This window comes from Rhinichthys klamathensis, unplaced genomic scaffold, assembly GCF_029890125.1.
Source record: "Rhinichthys klamathensis goyatoka isolate OS25496 unplaced genomic scaffold, OSU_Roscu_1.1 h1tg000011l_1, whole genome shotgun sequence".
Classification (NCBI taxonomy): domain Eukaryota; kingdom Metazoa; phylum Chordata; class Actinopteri; order Cypriniformes; family Leuciscidae; genus Rhinichthys; species Rhinichthys klamathensis.
This window is the reverse complement of record NW_026606564.1, coordinates 10910575-10931245: the sequence shown is the minus strand read 5'-3', so window position 1 is coordinate 10931245 and position 20671 is coordinate 10910575. Positions and strand designations below refer to the sequence as shown.

Sequence of the window (20671 nt, the reverse complement as noted above, 5' to 3'; positions counted from 1 at the left end):
CATGCTGGAAAATAATATTGCAGTCCCGTCACCTTCTAGTTGGTCTTCACCGTGTATTTTGGTTCCAAAGGCTGATAAATCGCCTAGGTTTTGTACAGACTTCAGAAAGGTAAACTCAGTCACTAAACCAGATTCCTTTCCACTGCCGCGTATGGACGACTGTATAGATCAGGTTGGTTCTGCCAAATTTGTTAGCAAGTTTGACTTGCTTAAGGGATATTGGCAGGTTCCATTGTCTGCGCGTGCTCAGGAGGTGTCGGCCTTTATTACACCATCTGGACTCTATTCTTATAGAGTCATGCCGTTTGGTTTGAGGAATGCTCCAGCGACATTCCAACGACTGATGAATCGCGTTGTGTCAGGTTTAGAAGGTTGTTCTGTTTACCTAGATGATCTGGTTATTTATAGTGATACATGGCACGCTCATCTTAAATGCATTCGAGCTTTGTTTGACAGGTTGTCTGAGGCGCGTCTGACTGTCAATTTGGCCAAATGTGAGTTTGCGAGGGCAACTGTGACGTATTTGGGACGTGTAGTGGGGCAGGGCCGTGTAGCTCCGGTCCAGGCCAAAGTCAGGGCAGTAGAACATTTTCCTGTGCCTACAATTAAAAAAGAGTTACAACGGTTTTTGGGTCTAGTCGGATACTACAGGAGTTTCTGTAAAAACTTCTCTACAGTTGTTTTTCCTCTGACTGAGTTGTTGAAGGCTAAGGCAAAGTTTGTGTGGTCTAATGAGTGTCAGCAAGCCTTTGAGAACATTAAGTCTCTGTTGTGTTCGTCTCCTGTGTTGATAGCACCACAGTATGATAAAACATTCATGCTCCAAGTAGATGCAAGTCTACTTGGTGCAGGTGTCAGGTTGGTGCAGGTGCTGTTTTGTTGCAGGAGGATGGTCAGGGAATGGCAAGACCAGTTAGCTTCTTTTCCAAAAAATTCAACCGTTATCAGCTGAATTATTCAGTGATCGAGAAAGAAGCGCTGGCACTTGTTTGGGCTTTGCAGCATTTTGAGGTGTACATTGGAGGGGGACAAATTGTTGTGTACACAGACCACAATCCACTGACATTTTTACAGTCACTGAAATGTCCCAATCAGAGACTCATGAGGTGGTCGTTGTTTCTGCAAGCCTACGCACTAGAGATTAGACATATTAAAGGAGTGGACAATGTGATAGCAGATGCGTTGTCACGTGCCCCTCTGCTCTAAGTTATTAATGCTACTTGTTGTCTTGTGACCTGTTTTTTTTTCTATGCCTGTTTTCTTAATTTGCTTCCCAGGTATCGAGGTTTGCTGAAGATGGAATGGGGGAAAGCAGTAATCCAAGCGCAAGTTGAAGGCCAAATGTACATTTCTGCTGTGTGTATATCTGGCCATTTATTATATTCTGGTAATTTTGTAATATTTAATGATCTAGATTATAGTGGGTTACGTTAGTTTTTCTTGATTTTGCCGGCGGCTCCTCTGGGCCACCGACTTTATGGGGGGGGGTGTGACGGGCCCTGTGTGATCCAGTGAGGTCTCTCTGTGGGAGTGATACCTGTGTGGTTGTTAATTATCTTTGTTCTATTGAGGTGATTGCTGATTGGGTGCACCTGGAACCTATGAGCCAGGGGAGATAAAGCTCCACTTGGTCAAACTACACTCTCTTCTCTCTGCAATCCAGACGTCAACCCTGGCCTGATCATCTCGACTGCCACATCTTGTTTTGAGTTTATTTATGTTACAGAGTTATACTTTCCACATTTAAGTAGTTATGTTTAGTTACTCTTTTGTTAAATAAATCACTTTTAACCATTTATGATGTCTCGTTCCCTCTTTTGTCATGACCCTTGAGCCAGGTTGTGACAATTTGAAATAGTTTGTTCAGATCTAATCAGATGGCATGAACTCACACTGATGGTTGTCGGTTATTAAAAATGTAATCAAAACAGTTTAGTGATGAAAGAAATGGAAAACAAATTATACTCTCACTATAATAATAATTTAATACTCTACTACACTGTAATAATGGGTTTTACAGCAGGTCTTGCTCAGTACAATGAAAAACCCATATAATTTAAATTTAGAAATAAATATAATAAAACATTCTCATAGGATATTACTAAATAAACTACTAATTTCATACAATTGCATGAAGTCTAGGAGGTGTGAAATATTATATATTGGTCATTTTATGTGGTTACACACCATTTGACAGTTCTATCTTTTAAAAAAATATATTTTTTGTGAAAAAAGCGATCAGCGTTATCCTTTAAGGTTTTCTGACCGTCTTATTAAACTTGAGCAGCGACATAAACACTTGACACAGACACAAAATCGAGCATCTCTGTGCTTGTTTAATTTGATGGACACAAGACAGACACGCAAAACACACTTAAAAACGTTTAGTAAAGAAAACAATTACCATAGCAATCAGCGTTATCTCTTAAGGTTTGTGACCGTCTTATCAAACTTCACGAAAAACATCTAACGTTTGTCACAGCAAAAGTATTTACAAACACACCACATACTTTTACGATTTCACTTCAGTGATTTACATAATTTTAATAAGTTCTACTTACTTTAAGTGTCAAGAGATATTCTTTTAGTGTCAAGAGATATTCGCCGCCGGTAAAATTTACCTCAGGATGAACTAACTGTATCGTCTCCGTCAGTCAACCAATGAGAACACTGTGCGCACGGGGCCATGTTTCGAGGCATATGATTGGCTCTTTTGCCCACCCTTGGAGCGGCAACTGTTTCGAAGCATATGATTGGCTCTTTTGCCCCGCTGTTGTTAGGACATTGTTTGGATTCTGTTAGGAGTTGGTAAGAACTGTTAGGACTCTGTTAGGACTTTGTTTGGTCTTGTTAGGACATTGTTTGGACTTGTTAGGACTTCTTATAGCAGTCCATTTAGTGGAGGTTATGGCCACCTCGTCACTCGCCTGCAAGTCTGCCCGAAGCTGGGCTGTGGTGTGTTTCTGCAGCTATTTTAAGGATGATGTTGTTAAAGTTGGCAGCAAGGTACTTTGAACGGCTTTTCCAGGCGCACTTGGCTCTCTCGAAACACTAAAGACATCAATCGACGAGGATGGGATTCGAACCCACGCGTGCAGAGCACAATGGATTAGCAGTCCATCGCCTTAACCACTCGGCCACCTCGTCACTCGCCTGCAAGTCTGCCCGAAGCTGGGCTGTGGTGTGTTTCTGCAGCTATTTTAAGGATGATGTTGTTAAAGTTGTCAGCAAGGTACTTTGAACGGCTTTGCAGGTCAGTTGACGGTAACCCTTCGACTGACCTGCAAGGAGCATTGGGTTCTATGGGTTAGGAGACTCACAACTGTGTTGATAGAGGGAGATGTGCTTATGTTTATTTTCTGTGCTGCTTCTGCTTTGTTGGAAAGAACCTAGAGAGAACGCCTGTGTCGAGAAAAAGGCAGCATAGCTTGCATTGGACCTCTCTCAGAATATGTTTGCAGTGTCCTTGCACTCTTCATTATCCTACCCAACCTCGTAGGGGGCTCGTCGAATCGATCCCGAACTCAAACATATTCTTGGAGATTGAGCGTTATAACTCCGCCCCTTTGCTACCAGGATACCCATAATTCTTTCCCCCCAAAATTACGAAAGCAGCACACTTTTTGTTCTTTGAGTGAAGAGAGAACAAGGAATAAACCTTTTTGTGCACATCACTCGCCTGTTTCGTAGACACACCATGCAGCCGTCAGTGCCAAAAAGCTTATTACATGGCAGTTTAAAGCTTGATACCACCCTGTCGTTACATGTCCAGATAAAAGCACGGGAGACGTCGCTACCTTCGCCAGGCATTCTTTCTCAGAGGCAATATCGTAGTCTATGAGGCTCATCCGAGACGTGATCTTTGCTGGTTGAACACCTTACCCAATACCCCGCTGGGATGACTTGAAATACAGTCAGCCTTGGCAATTTTTGTCAGCTTCTTATGAGGCTTCGTGACTTGTTGAAAAAAAAGAATTGTGTTTTGGCTCCCTGAACGTGCTGCTTTCGCTGTGGTGGCGAAAGCATGAGCTTGAATAAGGCTGGTGTAGCCAGGATTAGGACCTCCCTTAGAATGTGTTTTTGTATTTCTAATGGTCATATCCATGCACCAGGGGGCTTCTTGTATTGACGTTGTCCTCAACAATGTTTTAAGAAATTAACATGAGCATTTTCTGCAGCTATAATTATATTATATTAAAGCTGCAGTAGGGAGTTTTGAGAAAACGTTGACTTAGCCTGAAAATTTGAACAAGCACAACTTACAGGTCCCACCCCCTTGCTCTCTGCTGCGCTACAGCCCTCCCTCCACAGCAGGCTAGTAAACAGGGCCACTGATAACAGCGGATAAAAAGTTATATGGCACATTTACTAATAGGGACTAAACGTCAATAATATGCTTTACATTGACTATGGCCTGCCCATACTTTGACTACAAACTTGGTCCTCAAATCATTATGTATTTTGCAATGGCCTACATGTAACTTTATCGTTGCACTCTTTCTATAAGTTATAAATAGCTAGTAAGATAACGGTAACTAACGTTAGAGTATGTAAGTAATTATTCTAGCGATATATAATGCTAGATAAGGTGTGCTAGTACATTATTTCAGCAACATGACAAGCCAGTGAATTAGCAGGTTTTAATTGTTGCTTAGCAGAGTGCGTGACATTTTATCTACATGTTATGCGGCTAGAGTTTTGACACCGAGTCAATGGGCTCTGTGTAATTCTTTCTTTTTCGCTTATTTATCGTCATCAGTCTTTTTCCTTTTACCTCTTTGTTTTATGAGCAGGTGTCACTCGAGAATTGGCAGTTTAGGTTGTTTCTCCGTCATAAGCACAGCTGCAGCACGCCGGAAATCTTGAGTTTGAACGACGGTACGCGCTCGCGCTGTGCAAGAGAGGGGTGTGATCAGCGCGTACACGAGCGTGATTGACACTTCTAAGACATTCCGGTTGTTTCTGACCGGGAGCGTGTATTTCTTGCAAATGGCAATAGGACCACTAGGAGGAGCCAGAGGAGCGTGATTTTTACACAGATTATCTGTCTCATATTCTACTGTCAGGACATAATGACAGTTTTAGCAAATACATTTTTTCAAAAGTTACCTACAGCAGCTTTAAGGATGATGTTGTTAAAGTTGGCAGCAAGGTACTTTGAACGGCTTTGCCAGGCGCACTTGGCTCTCTCGAAACACTAAAGACATCATACGACGATGATGGGATTCGAACCCATGCGTGCAGAGCACAATGGATTAGCAGTCCATCGCCTTAACCACTCGGCCACCTCGTCACTCGCCTGCACGTCTGCCCGATGCTGGGCTGTGGTGTGTTTCTGCAGCTATTTTAAGGATGATGTCATCAAAGTTGGCAGCAAGGTACTTTGAACGGCTTTTCCAGGCGCACTTGGCTCTCTCGAAACACTAAAGACATCAATCGACGAGGATGGGATTCGAACCCACGCGTGCAGAGCACAATGGATTAGCAGTCCATCACCTTAACCACTCGGCCACCTCGTCACTCGCCGGCACGTCTGCCCGAAGCTGGGCTGTGGTGTGTTTCTGCAGCTATTTTAAGGATGATGTTGTTAAAGTTGGCAGCAAAGTTCATTGAACGGCTTTGCCAGTCGCACTTGGCTCTCTCGAAACACTAAAGACATCAAACGACGAGGATGGGATTCAAACCCACGCGTGCAGAGCACAATGGATTAGCAGTCCATCGCCTTAACCACTCGGCCACCTCGTCACTCGCCTGCAAGCCTGCCCGAAGCTGGGCTGTGGTGTGTTTCTGCAGCTATTTTAAGGATGATGTTGTTAAAGTTGTCAGCAAGGTACTTTGAACGGCTTTGCAGGTCAGTTGACGGTAACCCTTCGACTGACCTGCAAGGAGCATTGGGTTCTATGGGTTAGGAGACTCACAACTGTGTTGATAGAGGGAGATGTGCTTATGTTTATTTTCTGTGCTGCTTCTGCTTTGTTGGAAAGAACCTAGAGAGAACGCCTGTGTCGAGAAAAAGGCAGCATAGCTTGCATTGGACCTCTCTCAGAATATGTTTGCAGTGTCCTTGCACTCTTCATTATCCTACCCAACCTCGTAGGGGGCTCGTCGAATCGATCCCGAACTCAAACATATTCTTGGAGATTGAGCGTTATAACTCCGCCCCTTTGCTACCAGGATACCCATAATTCTTTCCCCCCAAAATTACGAAAGCAGCACACTTTTTGTTCTTTGAGTGAAGAGAGAACAATGAATAAACCTTTTTGTGCACATCACTCGCCTGTTTCGTAGACACACCATGCAGCCGTCAGTGCCAAAAAGCTTATTACATGGCAGTTTAAAGCTTGATACCACCCTGTCGTTACATGTCCAGATAAAAGCACGGGAGACGTCGCTACCTTCGCCAGGCATTCTTTCGCAGAGGCAATATCGTAGTCTATGAGGCTCATCCGAGACGTGATCTTTGCTGGTTGAAAACTTTACCCAATACCCCGCTGGGATGACTTGAAATACAGTCAGCCTTGGCAATTTTTGTCGGCTTCTTATGAGGCTTCGTGACTTGTTGAAAAAAAAAGAATTGTGTTTTGGCTCCCTGAACGTGCTGCTTTCGCTGTGGTGGCGAAAGCATGAGCTTGAATAAGGCTGGTGTAGCCAGAATTTGGACCTCCCTTAGAATGTGTTTTTGTATTTCTAATGGTCATATCCATGCACCAGGGGGCTTCTTGTATTGACCCTGTCCTCAACAATGTTTTAAGAAATTAACATGAGCATTTTCTGCAGCTATAATTATATTATATTAAAGCTGCAGTAGGGAGTTTTGAGAAAACGTTGACTTTGCCTGAAAATTTGAACAAGCACAACTTACAGGTCCCACCCCCTTGCTCTCTGCTGCGCTACAGCCCTCCCTCCACAGCTCGTCCTCCACAGCGGAGCCTGTCGTGAACGCGCAGGCTAGTAAACAGGGCCACTGATAACAGCGGATAAAAAGTTATATGGCACATTTACTAATAGGGACTAAACGTCAATAATATGCTTTACATTGACTATGGCCTGCCCATACTTTGACTACAAACTTGGTCCTCAAATCATTATGTATTTTGCAATGGCCTACATGTAACTTTATCGTTGCACTCTTTCTATAAGTTATAAATAGCTAGTAAGATAACGGTAACTAACGTTAGAGTATGTAAGTAATTATTCTAGCGATATATAATGCTAGATAAGGTGTGCTAGTACATTATTTCAGCAACATGACAAGCCAGTGAATTAGCAGGTTTTAATTGTTGCTTAGCAGAGTGCGTGACATTTTATCTACATGTTATGCGGCTAGAGTTTTGACACCGAGTCAATGGGCTCTGTGTAATTCTTTCTTTTTCGCTTGTTTATCGTCATCAGTCTTTTTCCTTTTACCTCTTTGTTTTATGAGCAGGTGTCACTCGAGAATTGGCAGTTTAGGTTGTTTCTCCGTCATAAGCACAGCTGCAGCACGCCGGAAATCTTGAGTTTGAACGACGGTACGCGCTCGCGCTGTGCAAGAGAGGGGTGTGATCAGCGCGTACACGAGCGTGATTGACACTTCAAAGACATTCCGGTTGTTTCTGACCGGGAGCGTGTATTTCTTGCAAATGGCAATAGGACCACTAGGAGGAGCCAGAGGAGCGTGATTTTTACACAGATTATCTGTCTCATATTCTACTGTCAGGACATAATGACAGTTTTAGCAAATACATTTTTTCAAAAGTTACCTACAGCAGCTTTAAGGATGATGTCGTTAAAGTTGGCAGCAAGGTACTTTGAACGGCTTTGCCAGGCGCACTTGGCTCTCTCGAAACACTAAAGACATCAATCGACGAGGATGGGATTCGAACCCACGCGTGCAGAGCACAATGGATTAGCAGTCCATCGCCTTAACCACTCGGCCACCTCGTCACTCGCCGGCACGTCTGCCCGAAGCTGGGCTGTGGTGTGTTTCTGCAGCTATTTTAAGGATGATGTTGTTAAAGTTGGCAGCAAAGTTCATTGAACGGCTTTGCCAGGCGCACTTGGCTCTCTCGAAACACTAAAGACATCAAACGACGAGGATGGGATTCGAACCCACGCGTGCAGAGCACAATGGATTAGCAGTCCATCGCCTTAACCACTCGGCCACCTCGTCACTCGCCTGCAAGTCTGCCCGAAGCTGGGCTGTGGTGTGTTTCTGCAGCTATTTTAAGGATGATGTTGTTAAAGTTGTCAGCAAGGTACTTTGAACGGCTTTGCAGGTCAGTTGACGGTAACCCTTCGACTGACCTGCAAGGAGCATTGGGTTCTATGGGTTAGGAGACTCACAACTGTGTTGATAGAGGGAGATGTGCTTATGTTTATTTTCTGTGCTGCTTCTGCTTTGTTGGAAAGAACCTAGAGAGAACGCCTGTGTCGAGAAAAAGGCAGCATAGCTTGCATTGGACCTCTCTCAGAATATGTTTGCAGTGTCCTTGCACTCTTCATTATCCTACCCAACCTCGTAGGGGGCTCGTCGAATCGATCCCGAACTCAAACATATTCTTGGAGATTGAGCGTTATAACTCCGCCCCTTTGCTACCAGGATACCCATAATTCTTTCCCCCCAAAATTACGAAAGCAGCACACTTTTTGTTCTTTGAGTGAAGAGAGAACAATGAATAAACCTTTTTGTGCACATCACTCGCCTGTTTCGTAGACACACCATGCAGCCGTCAGTGCCAAAAAGCTTATTACATGGCAGTTTAAAGCTTGATACCACCCTGTCGTTACATGTCCAGATAAAAGCACGGGAGACGTCGCTACCTTCGCCAGGCATTCTTTCGCAGAGGCAATATCGTAGTCTATGAGGCTCATCCGAGACGTGATCTTTGCTGGTTGAAAACTTTACCCAATACCCCGCTGGGATGATACAGTCAGCCTTGGCAATTTTTGTCAGCTTCTTATGAGGCTTCGTGACTTGTTGAAAAAAAAGACTTGTGTTTTGGCTCCCTGAACGTGCTGCTTTCGCTGTGGTGGCGAAAGCATGAGCTTGAATAAGGCTGGTGTAGCCAGGATTAGGACCTCCCTTAGAATGTGTTTTTGTATTTCTAATGGTCATATCCATGCACCAGGGGGCTTCTTGTATTGACCCTGTCCTCAACAATGTTTTAAGAAATTAACATGAGCATTTTCTGCAGCTATAATTATATTATATTAAAGCTGCAGTAGGGAGTTTTGAGAAAACGTTGACTTAGCCTGAAAATGTGAACAAGCACAACTTACAGGTCCCACCCCCTTGCTCTCTGCTGCGCTACAGCCCTCCCTCCACAGCAGGCTAGTAAACAGGGCCACTGATAACAGCGGATAAAAAGTTATATGGCACATTTACTAATAGGGACTAAACGTCAATAATATGCTTTACATTGACTATGGCCTGCCCATACTTTGACTACAAACTTGGTCCTCAAATCATTATGTATTTTGCAATGGCCTACATGTAACTTTATCGTTGCACTCTTTCTATAAGTTATAAATAGCTAGTAAGATAACGGTAACTAACGTTAGAGTATGTAAGTAATTATTCTAGCAATATATAATGCTAGATAAGGTGTGCTAGTACATTATTTCAGCAACATGACGAGCCAGTGAATTAGCAGGTTTCAATTGTTGCTTAGCAGAGTGCGTGACATTTTATCTACATGTTATGCGGCTAGAGTTTTGACACCGAGTCAATGGGCTCTGTGTAATTCTTTCTTTTTCGCTTGTTTATCGTCATCAGTCTTTTTCCTTTTACCTCTTTGTTTTATGAGCAGGTGTCACTCGAGAATTGGCAGTTTAGGTTGTTTCTCCGTCATAAGCACAGCTGCAGCACGCCGGAAATCTTGAGTTTGAACGACGGTACGCGCTCGCGCTGTGCAAGAGAGGGGTGTGATCAGCGCGTACACGAGCGTGATTGACACTTCTAAGACATTCCGGTTGTTTCTGACCGGGAGCGTGTATTTCTTGCAAATGGCAATAGGACCACTAGGAGGAGCCAGAGGAGCGTGATTTTTACACAGATTATCTGTCTTATATTCTACTGTCAGGACATAATGACAGTTTTAGCAAATACATTTTTTCAAAAGTTACCTACAGCAGCTTTAAGGATGATGTCGTTAAAGTTGGCAGCAAGGTACTTTGAACGGCTTTGCCAGGCGCACTTGGCTCTCTCGAAACACTAAAGACATCATACGACGAGGATGGGATTCGAACCCACGCTTGCAGAGCACAATGGATTAGCAGTCCATCGCCTTAACCACTCGGCCACCTCGTCACTCGCCTGCACGTCTGCCCGAAGCTGGGCTGTGGTGTGTTTCTGCAGCTATTTTAAGGATGATGTCGTCAAAGTTGGCAGCAAGGTACTTTGAACGGCTTTTCCAGGCGCACTTGGCTCTCTCGAAACACTAAAGACATCAATCGACGAGGATGGGATTCGAACCCACGCGTGCAGAGCACAATGGATTAGCAGTCCATCGCCTTAACCACTCGGCCACCTCGTCACTCCCCGGCACGTCTGCCTGAAGCTGGGCTGTGGTGTGTTTCTGCAGCTATTTTAAGGATGATGTTGTTAAAGTTGGCAGCAAAGTTCATTGAACGGCTTTGCCAGTCGCACTTGGCTCTCTCGAAACACTAAAGACATCAAACGACGAGGATGGGATTCGAACCCACGCGTGCAGAGCACAATGGATTAGCAGTCCATCGCCTTAACCACTCGGCCACCTCGTCACTCGCCTGCAAGTCTGCCCGAAGCTGGGCTGTGGTGTGTTTCTGCAGCTATTTTAAGGATGATGTTGTTAAAGTTGGCAGCAAGGTACTTTGAACGGCTTTTCCAGGCGCACTTGGCTCTCTCGAAACACTAAAGACATCAATCGACGAGGATGGGATTCGAACCCACGCGTGCAGAGCACAATGGATTAGCAGTCCATCGCCTTAACCACTCGGCCACCTCGTCACTCGCCTGCAAGTCTGCCCGAAGCTGGGCTGTGGTGTGTTTCTGCAGCTATTTTAAGGATGATGTTGTTAAAGTTGTCAGCAAGGTACTTTGAACGGCTTTGCAGGTCAGTTGACGGTAACCCTTCGACTGACCTGCAAGGAGCATTGGGTTCTATGGGTTAGGAGACTCACAACTGTGTTGATAGAGGGAGATGTGCTTATGTTTATTTTCTGTGCTGCTTCTGCTTTGTTGGAAAGAACCTAGAGAGAACGCCTGTGTCGAGAAAAAGGCAGCATAGCTTGCATTGGACCTCTCTCAGAATATGTTTGCAGTGTCCTTGCACTCTTCATTATCCTACCCAACCTCGTAGGGGGCTCGTCGAATCGATCCCGAACTCAAACATATTCTTGGAGATTGAGCGTTATAACTCCGCCCCTTTGCTACCAGGATACCCATAATTCTTTCCCCCCAAAATTACGAAAGCAGCACACTTTTTGTTCTTTGAGTGAAGAGAGAACAATGAATAAACCTTTTTGTGCACATCACTCGCCTGTTTCGTAGACACACCATGCAGCCGTCAGTGCCAAAAAGCTTATTACATGGCAGTTTAAAGCTTGATACCACCCTGTCGTTACATGTCCAGATAAAAGCACGGGAGACGTCGCTACCTTCGCCAGGCATTCTTTCGCAGAGGCAATATCGTAGTCTATGAGGCTCATCCGAGACGTGATCTTTGCTGGTTGAAAACTTTACCCAATACCCCGCTGGGATGACTTGAAATACAGTCAGCCTTGGCAATTTTTGTCAGCTTCTTAGGAGGCTTCGTGACTTGTTGAAAAAAAAGAATTGTGTTTTGGCTCCCTGAACGTGCTGCTTTCGCTGTGGTGGCGAAAGCATGAGCTTGAATAAGGCTGGTGTAGCCAGGATTAGGACCTCCCTTAGAATGTGTTTTTGTATTTCTAATGGTCATATCCATGCACCAGGGGGCTTCTTGTATTGACCCTGTCCTCAACAATGTTTTAAGAAATTAACATGAGCATTTTCTGCAGCTATAATTATATTATATTAAAGCTGCAGTAGGGAGTTTTGAGAAAACGTTGACTTAGCCTGAAAATTTGAACAAGCACAACTTACAGGTCCCACCCCCTTGCTCTCTGCTGCGCTACAGCCCTCCCTCCACAGCAGGCTAGTAAACAGGGGCTCTGTGTAATTCTTTCTTTTTCGCTTGTTTATCGTCATCAGTCTTTTTCCTTTTACCTCTTTGTTTTATGAGCAGGTGTCACTCGAGAATTGGCAGTTTAGGTTGTTTCTCCGTCATAAGCACAGCTGCAGCACGCCGGAAATCTTGAGTTTGAACGACGGTACGCGCTCGCGCTGTGCAAGAGAGGGGTGTGATCAGCGCGTACACGAGCGTGATTGACACTTCTAAGACATTCCGGTTGTTTCTGACCGGGAGCGTGTATTTCTTGCAAATGGCAATAGGACCACTAGGAGGAGCCAGAGGAGCGTGATTTTTACACAGATTATCTGTCTTATATTCTACTGTCAGGACATAATGACAGTTTTAGCAAATACATTTTTTCAAAAGTTACCTACAGCAGCTTTAAGGATGATGTCGTTAAAGTTGGCAGCAAGGTACTTTGAACGGCTTTGCCAGGCGCACTTGGCTCTCTCGAAACACTAAAGACATCATACGACGAGGATGGGATTCGAACCCACGCTTGCAGAGCACAATGGATTAGCAGTCCATCGCCTTAACCACTCGGCCACCTCGTCACTCGCCTGCACGTCTGCCCGAAGCTGGGCTGTGGTGTGTTTCTGCAGCTATTTTAAGGATGATGTCGTCAAAGTTGGCAGCAAGGTACTTTGAACGGCTTTTCCAGGCGCACTTGGCTCTCTCGAAACACTAAAGACATCAATCGACGAGGATGGGATTCGAACCCACGCGTGCAGAGCACAATGGATTAGCAGTCCATCGCCTTAACCACTCGGCCACCTCGTCACTCCCCGGCACGTCTGCCTGAAGCTGGGCTGTGGTGTGTTTCTGCAGCTATTTTAAGGATGATGTTGTTAAAGTTGGCAGCAAAGTTCATTGAACGGCTTTGCCAGTCGCACTTGGCTCTCTCGAAACACTAAAGACATCAAACGACGAGGATGGGATTCGAACCCACGCGTGCAGAGCACAATGGATTAGCAGTCCATCGCCTTAACCACTCGGCCACCTCGTCACTCGCCTGCAAGTCTGCCCGAAGCTGGGCTGTGGTGTGTTTCTGCAGCTATTTTAAGGATGATGTTGTTAAAGTTGGCAGCAAGGTACTTTGAACGGCTTTTCCAGGCGCACTTGGCTCTCTCGAAACACTAAAGACATCAATCGACGAGGATGGGATTCGAACCCACGCGTGCAGAGCACAATGGATTAGCAGTCCATCGCCTTAACCACTCGGCCACCTCGTCACTCGCCTGCAAGTCTGCCCGAAGCTGGGCTGTGGTGTGTTTCTGCAGCTATTTTAAGGATGATGTTGTTAAAGTTGTCAGCAAGGTACTTTGAACGGCTTTGCAGGTCAGTTGACGGTAACCCTTCGACTGACCTGCAAGGAGCATTGGGTTCTATGGGTTAGGAGACTCACAACTGTGTTGATAGAGGGAGATGTGCTTATGTTTATTTTCTGTGCTGCTTCTGCTTTGTTGGAAAGAACCTAGAGAGAACGCCTGTGTCGAGAAAAAGGCAGCATAGCTTGCATTGGACCTCTCTCAGAATATGTTTGCTGTGTCCTTGCACTCTTCATTATCCTACCCAATCTCGTAGGGGGCTCGTCGAATCGATCCCGAACTCAAACATATTCTTGGAGATTGAGCGTTATAACTCCGCCCCTTTGCTACCAGGATACCCATAATTCTTTCCCCCCAAAATTACGAAAGCAGCACACTTTTTGTTCTTTGAGTGAAGAGAGAACAATGAATAAACCTTTTTGTGCACATCACTCGCCTGTTTCGTAGACACACCATGCAGCCGTCAGTGCCAAAAAGCTTATTACATGGCAGTTTAAAGCTTGATACCACCCTGTCGTTACATGTCCAGATAAAAGCACGGGAGACGTCGCTACCTTCGCCAGGCATTCTTTCGCAGAGGCAATATCGTAGTCTATGAGGCTCATCCGAGACGTGATCTTTGCTGGTTGAAAACTTTACCCAATACCCCGCTGGGATGACTTGAAATACAGTCAGCCTTGGCAATTTTTGTCAGCTTCTTAGGAGGCTTCGTGACTTGTTGAAAAAAAAGAATTGTGTTTTGGCTCCCTGAACGTGCTGCTTTCGCTGTGGTGGCGAAAGCATGAGCTTGAATAAGGCTGGTGTAGCCAGGATTAGGACCTCCCTTAGAATGTGTTTTTGTATTTCTAATGGTCATATCCATGCACCAGGGGGCTTCTTGTATTGACCCTGTCCTCAACAATGTTTTAAGAAATTAACATGAGCATTTTCTGCAGCTATAATTATATTATATTAAAGCTGCAGTAGGGAGTTTTGAGAAAACGTTGACTTAGCCTGAAAATGTGAACAAGCACAACTTACAGGTCCCACCCCCTTGCTCTCTGCTGCGCTACAGCCCTCCCTCCACAGCAGGCTAGTAAACAGGGCCACTGATAACAGCGGATAAAAAGTTATATGGCACATTTACTAATAGGGACTAAACGTCAATAATATGCTTTACATTGACTATGGCCTGCCCATACTTTGACTACAAACTTGGTCCTCAAATCATTATGTATTTTGCAATGGCCTACATGTAACTTTATCGTTGCACTCTTTCTATAAGTTATAAATAGCTAGTAAGATAACGGTAACTAACGTTAGAGTATGTAAGTAATTATTCTAGCGATATATAATGCTAGATAAGGTGTGCTAGTACATTATTTCAGCAACATGACAAGCCAGTGAATTAGCAGGTTTTAATTGTTGCTTAGCAGAGTGCGTGACATTTTATCTACATGTTATGCGGCTAGAGTTTTGACACCGAGTCAATGGGCTCTGTGTAATTCTTTCTTTTTCGCTTGTTTATCGTCATCAGTCTTTTTCCTTTTACCTCTTTGTTTTATGAGCAGGTGTCACTCGAGAATTGGCAGTTTAGGTTGTTTCTCCGTCATAAGCACAGCTGCAGCACGCCGGAAATCTTGAGTTTGAACGACGGTACGCGCTCGCGCTGTGCAAGAGAGGGGTGTGATCAGCGCGTACACGAGCGTGATTGACACTTCTAAGACATTCCGGTTGTTTCTGACCGGGAGCGTGTATTTCTTGCAAATGGCAATAGGACCACTAGGAGGAGCCAGAGGAGCGTGATTTTTACACAGATTATCTGTCTTATATTCTACTGTCAGGACATAATGACAGTTTTAGCAAATACATTTTTTCAAAAGTTACCTACAGCAGCTTTAAGGATGATGTCGTTAAAGTTGGCAGCAAGGTACTTTGAACGGCTTTGCCAGGCGCACTTGGCTCTCTCGAAACACTAAAGACATCATACGACGAGGATGGGATTCGAACCCACGCTTGCAGAGCACAATGGATTAGCAGTCCATCGCCTTAACCACTCGGCCACCTCGTCACTCGCCTGCACATCTGCCCGAAGCTGGGCTGTGGTGTGTTTCTGCAGCTATTTTAAGGATGATGTCGTCAAAGTTGGCAGCAAGGTACTTTGAACGGCTTTTCCAGGCGCACTTGGCTCTCTCGAAACACTAAAGACATCAATCGACGAGGATGGGATTCGAACCCACGCGTGCAGAGCACAATGGATTAGCAGTCCATCGCCTTAACCACTCGGCCACCTCGTCACTCGCCGGCACGTCTGCCTGAAGCTGGGCTGTGGTGTGTTTCTGCAGCTATTTTAAGGATGATGTTGTTAAAGTTGGCAGCAAAGTTCATTGAACGGCTTTGCCAGTCGCACTTGGCTCTCTCGAAACACTAAAGACATCAAACGACGAGGATAGGATTCGAACCAACGCGTGCAGAGCACAATGGATTAGCAGTCCATTGCCTTAACCACTCGGCCACCTCGTCACTCTGCAAGTCTGCCCGAAGCTGGGCTGTGGTGTGTTTCTGCAGCTATTTTAAGGATGATGTTGTTAAAGTTGGCAGCAAGGTACTTTGAACGGCTTTTCCAGGCGCACTTGGCTCTCTCGAAACACTAAAGACATCAATCGACGAAGATGGGATTCGAACCCACGCGTGCAGAGCACAATGGATTAGCAGTCCATCGCCTTAACCACTCGGCCACCTCGTCACTCCCCTGCAAGTCTGCCCGAAGCTGGGCTGTGGTGTGTTTCTGCAGCTATTTTAAGGATGATGTTGTTAAAGTTGGCAGCAAGGTACTTTGAGCGGCTTTGCAGGTCAGTTGACGGTAACCCTTCGACTGACCTGCAAGGAGCATTGGGTTCTATGGGTTAGGAGACTCACAACTGTGTTGATAGAGGGAGATGTGCTTATGTTTATTTTCTGTGCTGCTTCTGCTTTGTTGGAAAGAACCTAGAGAGAACGCCTGTGTCGAGAAAAAGGCAGCATAGCTTGCATTGGACCTCTCTCAGAATATGTTTGCAGTGTCCTTGCACTCTTCATTATCCTACCCAACCTCGTAGGGGGCTCGTCGAATCGATCCCGAACTCAAACATATTCTTGGAGATTGAGCGTTATAACTCCGCCCCTTTGCTACCAGGATACCCATAATTCTTTCCCCCCAAAATTACGAAAGCAGCACACTTTTTGTTCTTTGAGTGAAGAGAGAACAATGAATAAACCTTTTTGTGCACATCACTCGCCAGTTCCGTAGACACACCATGCAGCCGTCAGTGCCAAAAAGCTTATTACATGGCAGTTTAAAGCTTGATACCACCCTGTCGTTACATGTCCAGATAAAAGCACGGGAGACGTCGCTACCTTCGCCAGGCATTCTTTCGCAGAGGCAATATCGTAGTCTATGAGGCTCATCTGAGACGTGATCTTTGCTGGTTGAAAACTTTACCCAATACCCCGCTGGGATGATACAGTCAGCCTTGGCAATTTTTGTCAGCTTCTTATGAGGCTTCGTGACTTGTTGAAAAAAAAGACTTGTGTTTTGGCTCCCTGAACGTGCTGCTTTCGCTGTGGTGGCGAAAGCATGAGCTTGAATAAGGCTGGTGTAGCCAGGATTAGGAGCTCCCTTAGAATGTGTTTTTGTATTTCTAATGGTCATATCCATGCACCAGGGGGCTTCTTGTATTGACCCTGTCCTCAACAATGTTTTAAGAAATTAACATGAGCATTTTCTGCAGCTATAATTATATTATATTAAAGCTGCAGTAGGGAGTTTTGAGAAAACGTTGACTTAGCCTGAAAATGTGAACAAGCACAACTTACAGGTCCCACCCCCTTGCTCTCTGCTGCGCTACAGCCCTCCCTCCACAGCAGGCTAGTAAACAGGGCCACTGATAACAGCGGATAAAAAGTTATATGGCACATTTACTAATAGGGACTAAACGTCAATAATATGCTTTACATTGACTATGGCCTGCCCATACTTTGACTACAAACTTGGTCCTCAAATCATTATGTATTTTGCAATGGCCTACATGTAACTTTATCGTTGCACTCTTTCTATAAGTTATAAATAGCTAGTAAGATAACGGTAACTAACGTTAGAGTATGTAAGTAATTATTCTAGCGATATATAATGCTAGATAAGGTGTGCTAGTACATTATTTCAGCAACATGACAAGCCAGTGAATTAGCAGGTTTTAATTGTTGCTTAGCAGAGTGCGTGACATTTTATCTACATGTTATGCGGCTAGAGTTTTGACACCGAGTCAATGGGCTCTGTGTAATTCTTTCTTTTTCGCTTGTTTATCGTCATCAGTCTTTTTCCTTTTACCTCTTTGTTTTATGAGCAGGTGTCACTCGAGAATTGGCAGTTTAGGTTGTTTCTCCGTCATAAGCACAGCTGCAGCACGCCGGAAATCTTGAGTTTGAACGACGGTACGCGCTCGCGCTGTGCAAGAGAGGGGTGTGATCAGCGCGTACACGAGCGTGATTGACACTTCTAAGACATTCCGGTTGTTTCTGACCGGGAGCGTGTATTTCTTGCAAATGGCAATAGGACCACTAGGAGGAGCCAGAGGAGCGTGATTTTTACACAGATTATCTGTCTTATATTCTACTGTCAGGACATAATGACAGTTTTAGCAAATACATTTTTTCAAAAGTTACCTACAGCAGCTTTAAGGATGATGTCGTTAAAGTTGGCAGCAAGGTACTTTGAACGGCTTTGCCAGGCGCACTTGGCTCTCTCGAAACACTAAAGACATCATACGACGAGGATGGGATTCGAACCCACGCTTGCAGAGCACAATGGATTAGCAGTCCATCGCCTTAACCACTCGGCCACCTCGTCACTCGCCTGCACGTCTGCCCGAAGCTGGGCTGTGGTGTGTTTCTGCAGCTATTTTAAGGATGATGTCGTCAAAGTTGGCAGCAAGGTACTTTGAACGGCTTTTCCAGGCGCACTTGGCTCTCTCGAAACACTAAAGACATCAATCGACGAGGATGGGATTCGAACCCACGCGTGCAGAGCACAATGGATTAGCAGTCCATCGCCTTAACCACTCGGCCACCTCGTCACTCGCCGGCATGTCTGCCTGAAGCTGGGCTGTGGTGTGTTTCTGCAGCTATTTTAAGGATGATGTTGTTAAAGTTGGCAGCAAAGTTCATTGAACGGCTTTGCCAGTCGCACTTGGCTCTCTCGAAACACTAAAGACATCAAACGACGAGGATGGGATTCGAACCAACGCGTGCAGAGCACAATGGATTAGCAGTCCATTGCCTTAACCACTCGGCCACCTCGTCACTCTGCAAGTCTGCCCGAAGCTGGGCTGTGGTGTGTTTCTGCAGCTATTTTAAGGATGATGTTGTTAAAGTTGGCAGCAAGGTACTTTGAACGGCTTTTCCAGGCGCACTTGGCTCTCTCGAAACACTAAAGACATCAATCGACGAAGATGGGATTCGAACCCACGCGTGCAGAGCACAATGGATTAGCAGTCCATCGCCTTAACCACTCGGCCACCTCGTCACTCCCCTGCAAGTCTGCCCGAAGCTGGGCTGTGGTGTGTTTCTGCAGCTATTTTAAGGATGATGTTGTTAAAGTTGGCAGCAAGGTACTTTGAGCGGCTTTGCAGGTCAGTTGACGGTAACCCTTCGACTGACCTGCAAGGAGCATTGGGTTCTATGGGTTAGGAGACTCACAACTGTGTTGATAGAGGGAGATGTGCTTATGTTTATTTTCTGTGCTGCTTCTGCTTTGTTGGAAAGAACCTAGAGAGAACGCCTGTGTCGAGAAAAAGGCAGCATAGCTTGCATTGGACCTCTCTCAGAATATGTTTGCAGTGTCCTTGCACTCTTCATTATCCTACCCAACCTCGTAGGGGGCTCGTCGAATCGATCCCGAACTCAAACATATTCTTGGAGATTGAGCGTTATAACTCCGCCCCTTTGCTACCAGGATACCCATAATTCTTTCCCCCCAAAATTACGAAAGCAGCACACTTTTTGTTCTTTGAGTGAAGAGAGAACAATGAATAAACCTTTTTGTGCACATCACTCGCCAGTTCCGTAGACACACCATGCAGCCGTCAGTGCCAAAAAGCTTATTACATGGCAGTTTAAAGCTTGATACCACCCTGTCGTTACATGTCCAGATAAAAGCACGGGAGACGTCGCTACCTTCGCCAGGCATTCTTTCGCAGAGGCAATATCGTAGTCTATGAGGCTCATCCGAGACGTGATCTTTGCTGGTTGAAAACTTTACCCAATACCCCGCTGGGATGATACAGTCAGCCTTGGCAATTTTTGTCAGCTTCTTATGAGGCTTCGTGACTTGTTGAAAAAAAAGACTTGTGTTTTGGCTCCCTGAACGTGCTGCTTTCGCTGTGGTGGCGAAAGCATGAGCTTGAATAAGGCTGGTGTAGCCAGGATTAGGACCTCCCTTAGAATGTGTTTTTGTATTTCTAATGGTCATATCCATGCACCAGGGGGCTTCTTGTATTGACCCTGTCCTCAACAATGTTTTAAGAAATTAACATGAGCATTTTCTGCAGCTATAATTATATTATATTAAAGCTGCAGTAGGGAGTTTTGAGAAAACGTTGACTTAGCCTGAAAATGTGAACAAGCACAACTTACAGGTCCCACCCCCTTGCTCTCTGCTGCGCTACAGCCCTCCCTCCACAGCAGGCTAGTAAACAGGGCCACTGATAACAGCGGATAAAAAGTTATATGGCACATTTACTAATAGGGACTAAACGTCAATAATATGCTTTACATTGACTATGGCCTGCCCATACTTTGACTACAAACTTGGTCCACAAATCATTATGTATTTTGCAATGGCCTACATGTAACTTTATCGTTGCACTCTTTCTATAAGTTATAAATAGCTAGTAAGATAACGGTAACTAACGTTAGAGTATGTAAGTAATTATTCTAGCGATATATAATGCTAGATAAGGTGTGCTAGTACATTATTTCAGCAACATGACAAGCCAGTGAATTAGCAGGTTTTAATTGTTGCTTAGCAGAGTGCGTGACATTTTATCTACATGTTATGCGGCTAGAGTTTTGACACCGAGTCAATGGGCTCTGTGTAATTCTTTCTTTTTCGCTTGTTTATCGTCATCAGTCTTTTTCCTTTTACCTCTTTGTTTT

The 20671-nt window shown here is 45.0% G+C and overlaps 7 non-coding genes across 7 annotated transcripts; all 7 read left to right on the top strand.

Annotated features, from left to right (window-relative positions):
• Positions 1–3808: 3808 nt before the first annotated feature.
• On the top strand, positions 3809–3949 carry LOC130102471 (U4 spliceosomal RNA). The gene has a single exon (XR_008809221.1). It is a non-coding gene; the product is annotated as a U4 spliceosomal RNA (small nuclear RNA).
• Positions 3950–6406: 2457 nt separating this feature from the next.
• LOC130102145 (U4 spliceosomal RNA) lies at positions 6407–6547 on the top strand. Its single transcript, XR_008809138.1, has one exon. It is a non-coding gene; the product is annotated as a U4 spliceosomal RNA (small nuclear RNA).
• Positions 6548–8813: 2266 nt separating this feature from the next.
• LOC130102325 (U4 spliceosomal RNA) lies at positions 8814–8947 on the top strand. Its single transcript, XR_008809190.1, has one exon. It is a non-coding gene; the product is annotated as a U4 spliceosomal RNA (small nuclear RNA).
• Positions 8948–11630: 2683 nt separating this feature from the next.
• LOC130102103 (U4 spliceosomal RNA) lies at positions 11631–11771 on the top strand. Its single transcript, XR_008809130.1, has one exon. It is a non-coding gene; the product is annotated as a U4 spliceosomal RNA (small nuclear RNA).
• Positions 11772–14066: 2295 nt separating this feature from the next.
• LOC130102098 (U4 spliceosomal RNA) lies at positions 14067–14207 on the top strand. Its single transcript, XR_008809128.1, has one exon. It is a non-coding gene; the product is annotated as a U4 spliceosomal RNA (small nuclear RNA).
• A 2680-nt stretch (positions 14208–16887) lies between these two features.
• LOC130102422 (U4 spliceosomal RNA) lies at positions 16888–17021 on the top strand. The gene has a single exon (XR_008809211.1). It is a non-coding gene; the product is annotated as a U4 spliceosomal RNA (small nuclear RNA).
• Positions 17022–19701: 2680 nt separating this feature from the next.
• On the top strand, positions 19702–19835 carry LOC130102315 (U4 spliceosomal RNA). Its single transcript, XR_008809188.1, has one exon. It is a non-coding gene; the product is annotated as a U4 spliceosomal RNA (small nuclear RNA).
• The last annotated feature ends 836 nt before the right edge of the window (positions 19836–20671 follow it).